This window comes from Lepisosteus platostomus, chromosome 2, assembly GCF_059453375.1.
Source record: "Lepisosteus platostomus isolate fLepPlt1 chromosome 2, fLepPlt1.hap1, whole genome shotgun sequence".
NCBI classification, from domain to species: Eukaryota; Metazoa; Chordata; class Actinopteri; order Semionotiformes; family Lepisosteidae; genus Lepisosteus; species Lepisosteus platostomus.
In genome coordinates this window covers 3,459,281-3,470,580 of record NC_142612.1, presented here as the reverse complement: position 1 = coordinate 3,470,580, position 11,300 = coordinate 3,459,281, and the positions used below count along the sequence as shown (strand labels likewise).

Sequence of the window (11,300 nt, the reverse complement as noted above, 5' to 3'; positions counted from 1 at the left end):
AAATATGAACAGAATCATTATTAGCATGAGGGCCGGTTTTGTGGGATTTAGAGATCAAAGCCATGGTGATTCCGTTATGAACAGTTATACGTGCTATCAGTCCCACTGCTTAAAACTTCCGCAAGTCCGCAATACTAGAGGTGTAATTAAATGACAATTGTGCCATCGCGTGATTACATAAAGAGACAATCTTCTCGTTATTACGAGAGGAGGGCGAGGATTTATTTTTCCTTTATGGCAGAAACGCGCTTCCGTACAAATATGAGTCAACCAGTGATTAGACACTTAATAACCGCCCTTAATTAGTGCTAATCCGTAAGCAGCGGGACCGTACGTGAAAGCTGCCTTTACGAAGGTCCTGTGGTTTTAATGAACCACATTGTGATTTAATGAATATCACATAGCTAAAAAAAAACCTTTATTTTTCTTAAGATGCTGCAGCCAAACCACATGTACCGCGCGTGGACTGAAAAAAAGATGCCGTCTGATACAGCTGAGTTGGTTTTATTGAAGACTGAAGTTTTTACCCCGTTTCGCCCACTTTTTAAATGGGTCAGTTCTCGTAAGACTTGGCAGTTTACCGCCCTGATAACGCTCGGGTCAGGACGCACGTGGTGACGAAGGTACTGTATAGTGTGGGATCCTTAGTTAAACTTCACAGGTTTTGTATTTTATGGTAAAAGTAAAATAGCTGACTAAAAATGTCACGCAGCTTTTATATGAACCAGCGATGAAAACGATCATTTGTTTTTACATGATCGGTATCGAGCCTTATCTTATTTCAGTCCTTCTTTTTATTTAATGTTGAGAGAATTATTTGCGCTCTCATTCGTTTAATTGCTTGAATACTCTAAAATATAAGGTCAATTAACTAATTCCCTGAGTTTTAACCTTACCCCTCACCGTGTACAAGCGCGTAAGACGTGAAAAAGAAGTATGTTTTTAGGGCAGAAGCCAAGAGACCTACAGCGTGAGTCGTGCCGCAACCCTCAGCTCATCGCCAGCGCCCAGGTGTGGACAGTAAGACTCAGCTCAGGTATGATGGTTCTGTTGCCCACGGAGGCATGTGCACACGGGTCACATTACACAGTCCTGTGCTGGCGCGCTTCCAGGCGGACTCGGATTAAAATACAGGGTGTGTAGAATCCTTCCTGAAGCGCACTTGTTTTCAAAATGCTTAAGAAACCGGGCGCGTCGAGTCAGGAGACTACAGCTGTTTCGGTGTTTTTGCGTGCATTTAGTATTGTGAATAATGCGCTGGTTACTAAACATGAAATATCACACAGCTCGAGCGTTACCAGTGGTGGGTGGTGGCAAATGGGAGACGTTTCAGATGTATTGCTTGTCCAGTTCACGGTCACCGAAGTCCGGGAAGCACTGGACTCAGGGCAGGACAGACTATGGACCGGACGAGAGTCCGGGCCAGGGCCAGTTTCTTTTACAGCAGACAATGAACCTTCCAGCGTGTCTCCGGAGTGTGGGAGAAACCCACGCAAACACGGAGAGAAGGTGAAAACTCCAGGTATTTGACCTCGGCATCCAGGGTAAATTATTATTATTATTCCTTACATGTGTATAGCCCTTTTCCGGACACTCCTCTCAAAGCGCTTTACAGGTACTGGGGATCCCCTCCACCACAACCAATGTGCAGCCCCACCTGGATGATGCACCAGTATGCTCACCACACATCAGCTCTCAGTGGGGAGGAGAGTAGAGTGATGAAGCCAGATCAGAGATGGGGGTTATTAGGAGGCCATGATTGGTAAGGGCCAATGGAAAATTTGGCCAGGACACCGGGGTAACACCCCTACTCTTTGTGAGAAACACCCTGGGATTTTTAATGACCACAGAGAGTCAGGACATCGGTTTTACATCTCACCTGAAGGACCGCACCTGTTTACAGTATTGAGTCCCCATCACTATACTGGAGCATTAGGACCCACACAGACCGCAGGGTGACCGCCCCCTGCTGGCCCCACTAACACCTCTTCCAGCAGCAGCCTTAGTTTTTCCCAGGAGTCTCCTTTCCAGGTACTGACCAGGCTCACACCTGCTGAGCTCCAGTGGGTTGTTGTGAGTTGCAGGGTGATATGGCTGCTGGCCTTAAATTCCCAGAATACGGGGCTGATATTGATGTTATAGCCTTTAGCAGCAGTAAATTACTCATTAGTTCGATGTTTGCTGGAACGGGCTCGTAACGTGAATGCTATTACGGCATTCCCAAGCGTAACACTCCTTGATAACACACGGTAGGATCTTGCATAAAGGCCTGGGGGAGGATCAGAGTTCTTACCAGGCATGGCGTGGTACACAGGTATATTAAACTATAAATCTCGAAGAAGAAAAGTAAAGTATTTACAACAAAGTAATCATTACCCTCAATCCTGAACCCCTTGTGAATTGCAATAGTTCATCTATTATTTAAAGTGTGCAGCAAGTTTCTGCATTGCCTGAACTGTCTCAGCTCCGCTGAAAGTTGGTAATTCTGACATTTGCACAAGAAAGCCGGCGATCAATATTTAAAGCTAATATGTAGGTAGGGTAAGCAGGCATTCTATTTTTTTTTCAACAACTGAGACAGTCTGAAATTCAGATCTTCTTTTGCTTGCGTGCACTCGTTAGCTCATGAATTCGGTATTCGAGTTATTGCCCTGTTTGATGGTGGCGCTCGGGGGACAGAGCGGTGGCGCGATGATCATCAGTACGGCCTCGCATTTAGGCCTTGGGTTCAATTCCGGACCCGAGCTGCTGTCGCTGTCTGCATGCGGTTCATGATCGCCTGGGTTTCCTCCGGCCGCTCCGGCTTCTTTCCGGCTCTGCTGTATGTGTGTCCGTCTCTGTGTGCGCCCTGTGATGGACTGGTGTCCCCGCCTTGAGCTTTCCTGGACAGGCTCTTGGCCACCCGTGACCGTGACCCGGATAAGCGCTTGTAGAAAGTCATCATGATGCCTTTCATGGTCCTGGAGGAAGCGGCATTAGAAACGTCATAGATGAACAGTCCTTTCGTTCACCACGTACTGTACATTCACATAGAGAACATTCTGTTTTCTTAACAATCGGGTGAAAAAAGTTATTTCAAAAGTGCAACGTTGTTTACCCGCTCATTTTAATGGAAGTCTTCTCTTAAGGTGAATTTATCGAAACGCCGTTACGCAGTGTTGTTGTCACATAAATGTCTGGCATATAAAATAAACAGCAGCTGGTTTCGTACTAAAGGTATTTCGTAAGTACTCTAACCTTTTTCTCGACGGAGTTTTGTAGCTGGTTGTGGCCATGCATTTTCCCTTGACGAGCAGGGCCGGTTTTCACAGAAGCCAGCTCGTCTGGGAGGATGTTTGTGGACGGGGAGAGGAAACACAGGTGCGGACCTACAGATTCCAAACAGACAGCGGCATCCCGGCTCTGGGATTGAACCCGGAGCCAGAGCCCCTAGCGCTCCAAGGCCGCAATGCGCTGAACCCACATTTCATCGCCGGGGGTCTCCGGTGAAAGTCACACGCTGCTGTCGGGGAGCTATAGGAACTGTTGCAGAGACGGTTCCGGGGGACCCTGCCCTGATCCTCTCGGAGAGCCCGTGCATCTGTGTTTCACTGGTCACACAAGCCAACGTGCCGCCAGTCCCGGCAGAGACCAGCAGTACGCGGTCCTCGCTCGGTCTCCTATGTACCTGAGAAGGTTTATTCCCTGCCGACAAAGGACGAAAAGACACAACGTTTCGGCTGTGGAGCCTTCTTCGGGTCAAGGCTCCACAGCTGAAACGTTGTGTTTCTTTTCTTCCCTTTCCAGCAGGGAATAAACCTTTACTTGTTCCTACGCATGCTGACGCAGCTACCTTTCTGAACTATTTCCTCCTATGTACCTGACGGATCAAAAGGTCTGTTCCTCTCGATACGTGAGGCCTATCGGTTTCTTTCTGCGCCTGCGCCGGTCTTGATTTTCACCAGCCTTGACACTCAACAGGTAACGTCACCTCATCGTCACCTGTGCCCGCACAGCTCTCTCGCTAACGAGGGGCTTGTGCAACAAAGTCACTCGAGTTTATCATGGGCAGTCCTGCTAACGAATGAATCGACGACAAAACATTTAATCAATACCAAAGATCCTTTTACTTGATTTGAAAATCTACGTGCATAGAGTGATAAGATTCCTTTGATGTTCGCTGTTTGTTTTTTTTCCCTGGACGAAAAAGGAAAAAAACGTGTTCTGCATCGATGTTGACAATAAAATGTATTATTTTAATCGCTTATTAAAATTAATAAACGAACGGATGAGTAAATAGATGCAGCCTTTGAATTTAGATTATGTAGTACATGCGTGTTTTAATTTGCAATTTTAGTTCTTAGTAGTTCGCTACAGAGGAAAGAAAAGACAAATACTACCCTCTAGTGGTGTTCCTTAAAGTTACTTTTTTTGACAGCTTTCCTTTGTAAGAAAAGCTCGGTGACTGGAAAGGCGTTAATCGTCATTGATAATGAAGTAATAAAGCTGATAATGAAGTAAAGAACACAACGTGTCTCACCGAGGAGTTTGCTATTCGTATTTAATATTGACGTAAACTTTATTTTTTTCATAATCATTCCTGGTCATATGCCTCATAACACTGAGCGCATGAACACTGTCTTCCTGTGATTGCTAAGGCAACGGAACCAAATAAAGCTTATTCTTCAGTTTCTTGTCTGGGAGACTTCCAACAGATACAAAAGTACAGGAAGATTTTTATTATATTGTACATATACTTTCGTCACGTTTCAGTATTGTGGAGAACACTGTGGCTCAGGATCTGCGCCTGTGGCTGGAAGGTTGCTGGTTTAAATCCCACGGCCGGCAGAGGAATCCTACTCTGTTGGGCCCCTGAGCAAGGCCCTTAACCCCAGCTGCTCCAGGGGTGCTGTACAATGGCTGACCCTGCGCTCTGACCCCCAGCTTCTCTCCCTGTCTGTGTGTCTCATGGAGAGCAAGCTGGGGTAGGTGAAAAGACAAATTCCTAATACAAGAAATTGTATATGGCTAATAAAGTGATCTTATAATGAAGGTGAACCCTTTGTTCAGGTGATGACTTCCTTTCAAACCGAGAAACCTCATGTCCAGAGGGATGCTTCACGCCAGCCTGTTGCTCCGGGACCTGTGTAGTTTATGTTTCCTGGAGGCCTAAAGCCTTTGTTACCCCGGTCTTGTTAAGTTTGGTTCAGCGCAGTCATAACCACCTCCCCGATCGTCCGTTTAAACACCCCGAACAGCCCCGCACGACGCCGGAAAGTTCCATCCCAGGGCTGATGCACTGCCATTCCCTGGCCGCCAATTCCAGGCGTCAGAGTCAGGATATTCCAACGCAGCGTCCTGCAACTACATCATCCTGTCAGAGGTGCCTCAAGACCCCACAACAAACACACCTCGGACGACAGCCAGCCGATCTGTGACGGACGCTTCTCTTCCAGACTGCGCAGCACAGCCTGGCAAATTGTTCTAATCTCGCTGAGGTTCGGACAAGTACTCCTTTGTGCAGCTCCTAAATCCCCTTGTGCTATGTTTTTACCTTTGGGACACTTTTTGTTGACTGCGTTCATAATTTTGAACTAAATGGTCAATAATTCCTTTTCAGATGTTTTTCATCTCCCATCCTACATATTTATTTCAGTCTATCGCCAGACATCGTGAGATGGTCTTCTTAGGGCTGTAAGGGTAACTAGAGAGCAGACACACATGATATTAATCTTCAATGTTGCCACAGTAACCAGCAGCATTAGAAACCTCATTTTAATTTCTCTTCCTGCAAAGGTAGACTTTATAAAAAAAATCTTGATCTTCACAAAAAAGATATATCACATTTCCTTCAAATGTAAAAACGTGAAAGAGGCAAAACATTAACTCCCCCTACACAGGATTTACAAATTACACCTTTTATGCTTTCTCGCAGGATAATTATGAAGTCACTTTTTGTTCTCTTGATTAGCTGTAACAGTGATGAAAGCCAAGCAGGGCAGAATATTATACTTTGTATTCTGTTTAGACAGTCAGATCTGTCACGCGTTCCTAACATGTTGCATGAGAATACAAGTTCCTGTTCCTGTTACAGACAAAGCATGTTTGATACAGCTGTAACACATGTCTGCATCTCCATGTGCAGCAAAGGATTAACTGGACTATTGCTGCTGCTGGTATCATATTGCTCCCTTTCCCTGTTACTGAAAGATAACGTTTTGCAGCAGCGCAGATCGATTGGGTTTTATGTGTTGTGCATTTAGGTCACTTTCAAAGAAAAATATGTTTTTCAGTCTGTCTTGCGGTATTTCTTTCAGTTTTCTCTTGATTTTAGAAATGACTTCCACGAGGAAGTTGAAGGTAAATCCGTGACTCACCCGACCATCCATTTGCAAAAACATCACATATGTGACATAAGTGACAGTTAACTGTCAACAATTAAATAATCTTCAGTAAGGTTAACTTTTTTAATTCAAAGAAAACCTAAAATTTTGCTATTTTTTTAAAGCTGGCAGCAGTACCATTTTTAATTACTCTGCACAATGTCCAATGTAAAATGTAAACTCTCTCACAGTTCTGCTTGTAAGAAGTGGTGGAAGATCATATCTTGGCTTCTTTCAGGAAAACTAAATTATGGTAATTTTTTATTCAATGACATCATTGGTTGGCAATGAAAAACAATTTGCTCATTAGCATTGATTATTTTCCAGTGTATGTGCCTGTGTCACTCCATGATTTTGATTGTCTTTCATATCAGTAGATCAAATCAGTTGAAATGACAAAGCTATAGAAAAACTGGTAAAAAAGTACCAGTGAATAAAAAGTAATGTATTAATTAAATATCAGAAATAACAATGATGACTTCAATGACTGTAAAAAGTCCATCAGTCTCTAATGTTCCAACAGAGAGACTTGTCACCTGTCACACATGACAAGAAAGAAATTAATTTGGCAGGAACCTGAAGCCATTGTGTTTATTGGTTATCTCAGGGTTTGTTATTACAGTTCTCAGGTTAACATAAGCAAAAGTCATTTCTTTAAAAAAGGCTGTTCTACAACACTTTTCAAACCAGCTGTATCTTGGCCCCAGTTCCTAATGATAGTTAGGACTAAAACTGTCCTAGTCTTTGGTTTGCATAGGAAGATGGTTTTTCTCTTTCTGTTTCCGGTCCTCGTTCCTTGATCAACTTCACTTCCCCTGTGTTGTTTAACAGTGAATACAAATTCAGCTGGTTCTTGTCACAGCCTTGCTGGCATTGTGGCAGTTATACAACACTATAAAACACTTTTGATTAGGAGAGATTATGTTGGCAGCCCCAATTAGGATAAGCCTTTCTTAAGTCGTTCCCTGGAGCTGCACTGGGTTAAGCACCGTGAAGCTCAACATTGACTGACATGGTGGAGAGAAGCCACCTTTACAAAGCTGCTGTACGACAGTCTTAGGACCAGAGCCAGCGAGGAGAAGTCCAGGGCTCCATCAGACCTGCCTCTCACGTGGGCCGGGAATCTGGCTGCTCTGCTCTTTGTCGTGTTTCTGTCCTTCTGTAAGCTGATCTGATTGGACACGAAAGTGCTCTAGGATTGCCTGTGAGCTAGTCCACCCTTTGAGGAAAGTGACTCTGGGAAATTGATTCCAGTGCTTGCAGCTCCTTTGCAAGTAGTAAACTCAAACCCCACCTCTGCAATACTCCCCCCCTTCTCTATTTTGTTCTGTTTAAACATTTTGGTGGCGATATTTCTTAGCAGTGGAGACACATTTCTTACTGGCTGCTGTCTAAGTCACATTTTTTGGCCCTGGGGATCTGGTGCTTGAATTTAAACTGCAGATTCTGGGTTTATGATAAATGCTGTAAGACCAAATACTTCCAGGATTCGCTGAGTAATAGCAGATGTAAAGATGTAATAGCAGATGCAAAGAGGCAGACAGACATCAATGAAATAAAAGCCTTTCTATAGAGGGCGGTTCTGAGTCTGGATTTTAAGGCGTTGAGCAGAGGTGGCTCTCTGATATCCAGAATTCCAGAGCTTTGAGATGTAGAAGGAGAAAAAGAGCTGTTAGGTCCTTTATAGGAAGAAAGATAACATCCTATTTAAGCCTAAAGGAAATATCTCGATCCCAGTACGCTAACTTCACATGTGAACAAAGCTTTTGCAACCCCTTCTTCCTTTTAAAGGTTCTTTATCAGCTCCATGCGATGCTCTTTGGTAGGAAATGGACCTTGAGGAATATGTAAATTTAAAGTGACAAACAGGGTGCTGATTATAAAGCATTTTGGGGTCTTATGGCAAAGAACACTTGAGGATTTAAAGGGAAAAAAATCTCATGCACGAAGTTGTGATGCTCCATCGGTCCGGATCTGTGCTGTGCTTTCTTCTGGGGTGGGGGGCTGTTCGACGATGTCGTATGAGTTTTCAAAGAAACGTGTGTGTGTGTGTGTGTGTGTGTGTGTGTGTGTGTGTGTGTGTGTGAGGAGGAGACTGCAGGGCTGAGGTCTCAGTCCCAATGCATCTTGTGACTTCCATTATGTTCATTATGTGTGAAGGAGCCCAAATGCTTGCACAGTTATTCATAGGCATTCCCTCCAGCAGAGCAAAATAAGGCCAGCGCCATCATCCAGGAGTGGGCGGAATCTGCTCCAGCACAAGTCTCAGCTCCCTACAGTTCGCAGTTAATAAAGTGTGGCAGCCTGTCAACAGCCACTTGAATCATACAACAGATCATTTCCATTCCTTACGAACACGTTGCCTTCTCCTGTATTCTCTGGGATTGCTTTCTAAGCAGGCTTGAGCAGCTGTACACATTGCACGCGTGGCTGACTTGAGTTTGCAGAGGGAACATGCCGACTATTAATAACAGCTTCCAGTTTAAACAGCGTCATAAAAATGTAAATATTAGACTCATGGCCAAATACGCATTTGTTTGCTGACAGATTTTTTTGCTAATACAGCAGGAACTGAAATTTCTTGTGAGAAACTGCCAGCACAGACAGTTAACCGAATTTCCGCTGTACAGAGCTAGCAGGGGCTTCTCAATGAGTGAGGAGTTCTCTGGACTACGATGAGCACCCATCGAAGTTTATCCCAGTCTATTTCCAAGTTCAAGTTTCTAACTGTAATTCCATATTGCTGCAAGTTGCTGGAGCGACACACACTTATCCACTGAACACAGGCTGAACAAGTCGCTCTCAGACCCTTTGTTTGAAAGGCAACACCTGGGTTTCTCTCATAAAATCTCCTCTGGCATTGCCCTGAAGGAAAACTATGAAAACCTGCTCATTGCCTGGAGGATACTCCACTGAATTTCTTCTATTGGACATTTTAAGTAAATGCTGGAAAAAAAAAGAAGAAAGAAAACACAACATTTCATCCGTGGAGCCTTCTTCAGGTGTGACACCACACACCTGAAGAAGGCTCCACAGCCGAAACGTTGTGTTTTCTTTCTTCTTTTTTTCAGCAGGGAATAAACCTACAGTATTACTTGTTCCTTTGCAGCCTACGCATGCTGACGCAGCTACCCACCTGAACTATTTTAAGTAAATGTTATGTACAGTATTGTAGATAACAATGATGGAAAATACATGAAATATATACTTCATGCAAACAAACTAAATACAATTCTTTGTCTGACTTAATTATTTTAAACAACAATAAACTAGGAATTAAGTTTTTTTTTTACAATCTGGACTACATGTAGTGCAAAGTGAAGCTTCAAGACGTACCAACAGAAAAATAATATCAGCTCGGAATTCAGCACCAGCCTTCGTTGACTGATGTTTCCTGCTTGAGGTGCACATGCTCTTGAATCCCACCTGGCGATGCAACAGATCAGCATACAATGTCAATAGCAGACCAGCAGGTGGCGCTCTTCTGTCCGGAACAGAATTCCCAAGACCAACGACCTGGAAAACATTGTTGTAGGTAGTGTCCTTGAGAGGAAACAATAAACAAGGTTGTGACTGTTTGGTCGTTAAAGATCCCCGAGCAGTTGTCATATAGGAGTAGTAGTTTTAAACCCAGTGACTGGGATAAACTCCTACCCCACCCCATGCATCCATTGTCTAACAGCCCCATCCAGTTCAGGGTCTCAGGGTAGCCCAGTACAGCAAACAAAGGGTGCAAGGCAGGGTACAGCCTGGGCAGGACGCCAGTCCATCACAGGGCACACCCAGATAAACAAGCACACACTCACAAAAGGGCCAGTTTCCCCAGAAGCCAATTAACCTCCCAGTAGGTCTTTGGACTGTTGGGAGGAAACCAGAGCACCTGAACTTGAACTTGAACTTTATTGCCATATGTAACTGGTGCTGGTACAATGGAATTCTTACTTACAGAAAGTCTCTCGATTGTAAAACAAGTGTAAAAAACAAGACAAAGTGCAAACAGTGCATCAAGACAATGTACAAACAAACAATAGACAATGTGCAAGTAAACATGCAGACAGTTTGAATGTAAGGAAACCCACACAAAAAGGGGGAGAACATGCAGACTCCACACAGACAGCACCCCAGGTCTGAACTTGAACCCGGAGCCCCAGCGCTGCCGGGCAGCAGTGCTGAGCACTGTGCCACTGTGTCGACCTTCCTAAATAAATTCCCCTCTTAATTCCGCTGCTGAAGTATGATTAAGTAATCCATCCCTTCTCTGCCGAATCTGCTATACGTGCAGCAGATGAAAATTATGCCACACATCAGCCAAGGGGGCTGAAATGAGTCCCCTCTTAAAGTGCTTTGGGATGAAAAACCGATTACAGTTACAGTACAGTAACAGTTACAGTATTATTCGTAATAATAATAAAAAACGAGTATAAATCTGTTGGAGCTGTGAGGTTCAGGTGTGTGCGGGGGGGGGGGGGGGGGGGTTTGATCTACTCCTTTCCTACAGTATTTTTTTTTAAATCTGTCTCTAAATTCCTATTCGTCATGGACGAAAATCATCTTACATAACTGCCCAGCGAGACAGAAACCGTCTGAAAATTAATATCCCGCTATTTCCAATTGAGCTGACCGATTATCCCATGCGAATTACAATCAGTAAATTTTAACGGTGCAAAATCACAAAACAAAACGCGTCTCGGAAGACACGATCAAAGAAACCACTCACTCTAACCATGGAATATTTTCTTCCGACGTTTTAGAATTATTTTTTTTTTTACAAAACTCAGCCACTGCAGGGAGGTGTCCTAAAGGTCTTTGTTACCTACGTTACCTATTGCTCACCACCCCACACACACAGTCGATACAGAATAGTTGCGTAAAAGCAGTGACTCACAAGAGGCGAAATCCCAGTATTGCTATTGTCATCGTTACGACACTGCTTAAGAA

General features: G+C 44.1%; 2 long non-coding RNA genes across 2 annotated transcripts; both read right to left on the bottom strand.

Annotated features, from left to right (window-relative positions):
- Positions 1 to 2,542: 2,542 nt before the first annotated feature.
- On the bottom strand, positions 2,543 to 3,646 carry LOC148675716 (uncharacterized). The gene is made up of 2 exons (XR_015941284.1): positions 3,238 to 3,646; positions 2,543 to 2,960 (listed from the first exon to the last, which is right to left on the bottom strand). It is a non-coding gene; the product is annotated as an uncharacterized LOC148675716 (long non-coding RNA).
- Positions 3,647 to 6,926: 3,280 nt separating this feature from the next.
- On the bottom strand, positions 6,927 to 11,233 carry LOC148675715 (uncharacterized). The gene is made up of 2 exons (XR_015941275.1): positions 11,080 to 11,233; positions 6,927 to 9,905 (listed from the first exon to the last, which is right to left on the bottom strand). It is a non-coding gene; the product is annotated as an uncharacterized LOC148675715 (long non-coding RNA).
- Between the last annotated feature and the right edge of the window lie 67 nt (positions 11,234 to 11,300).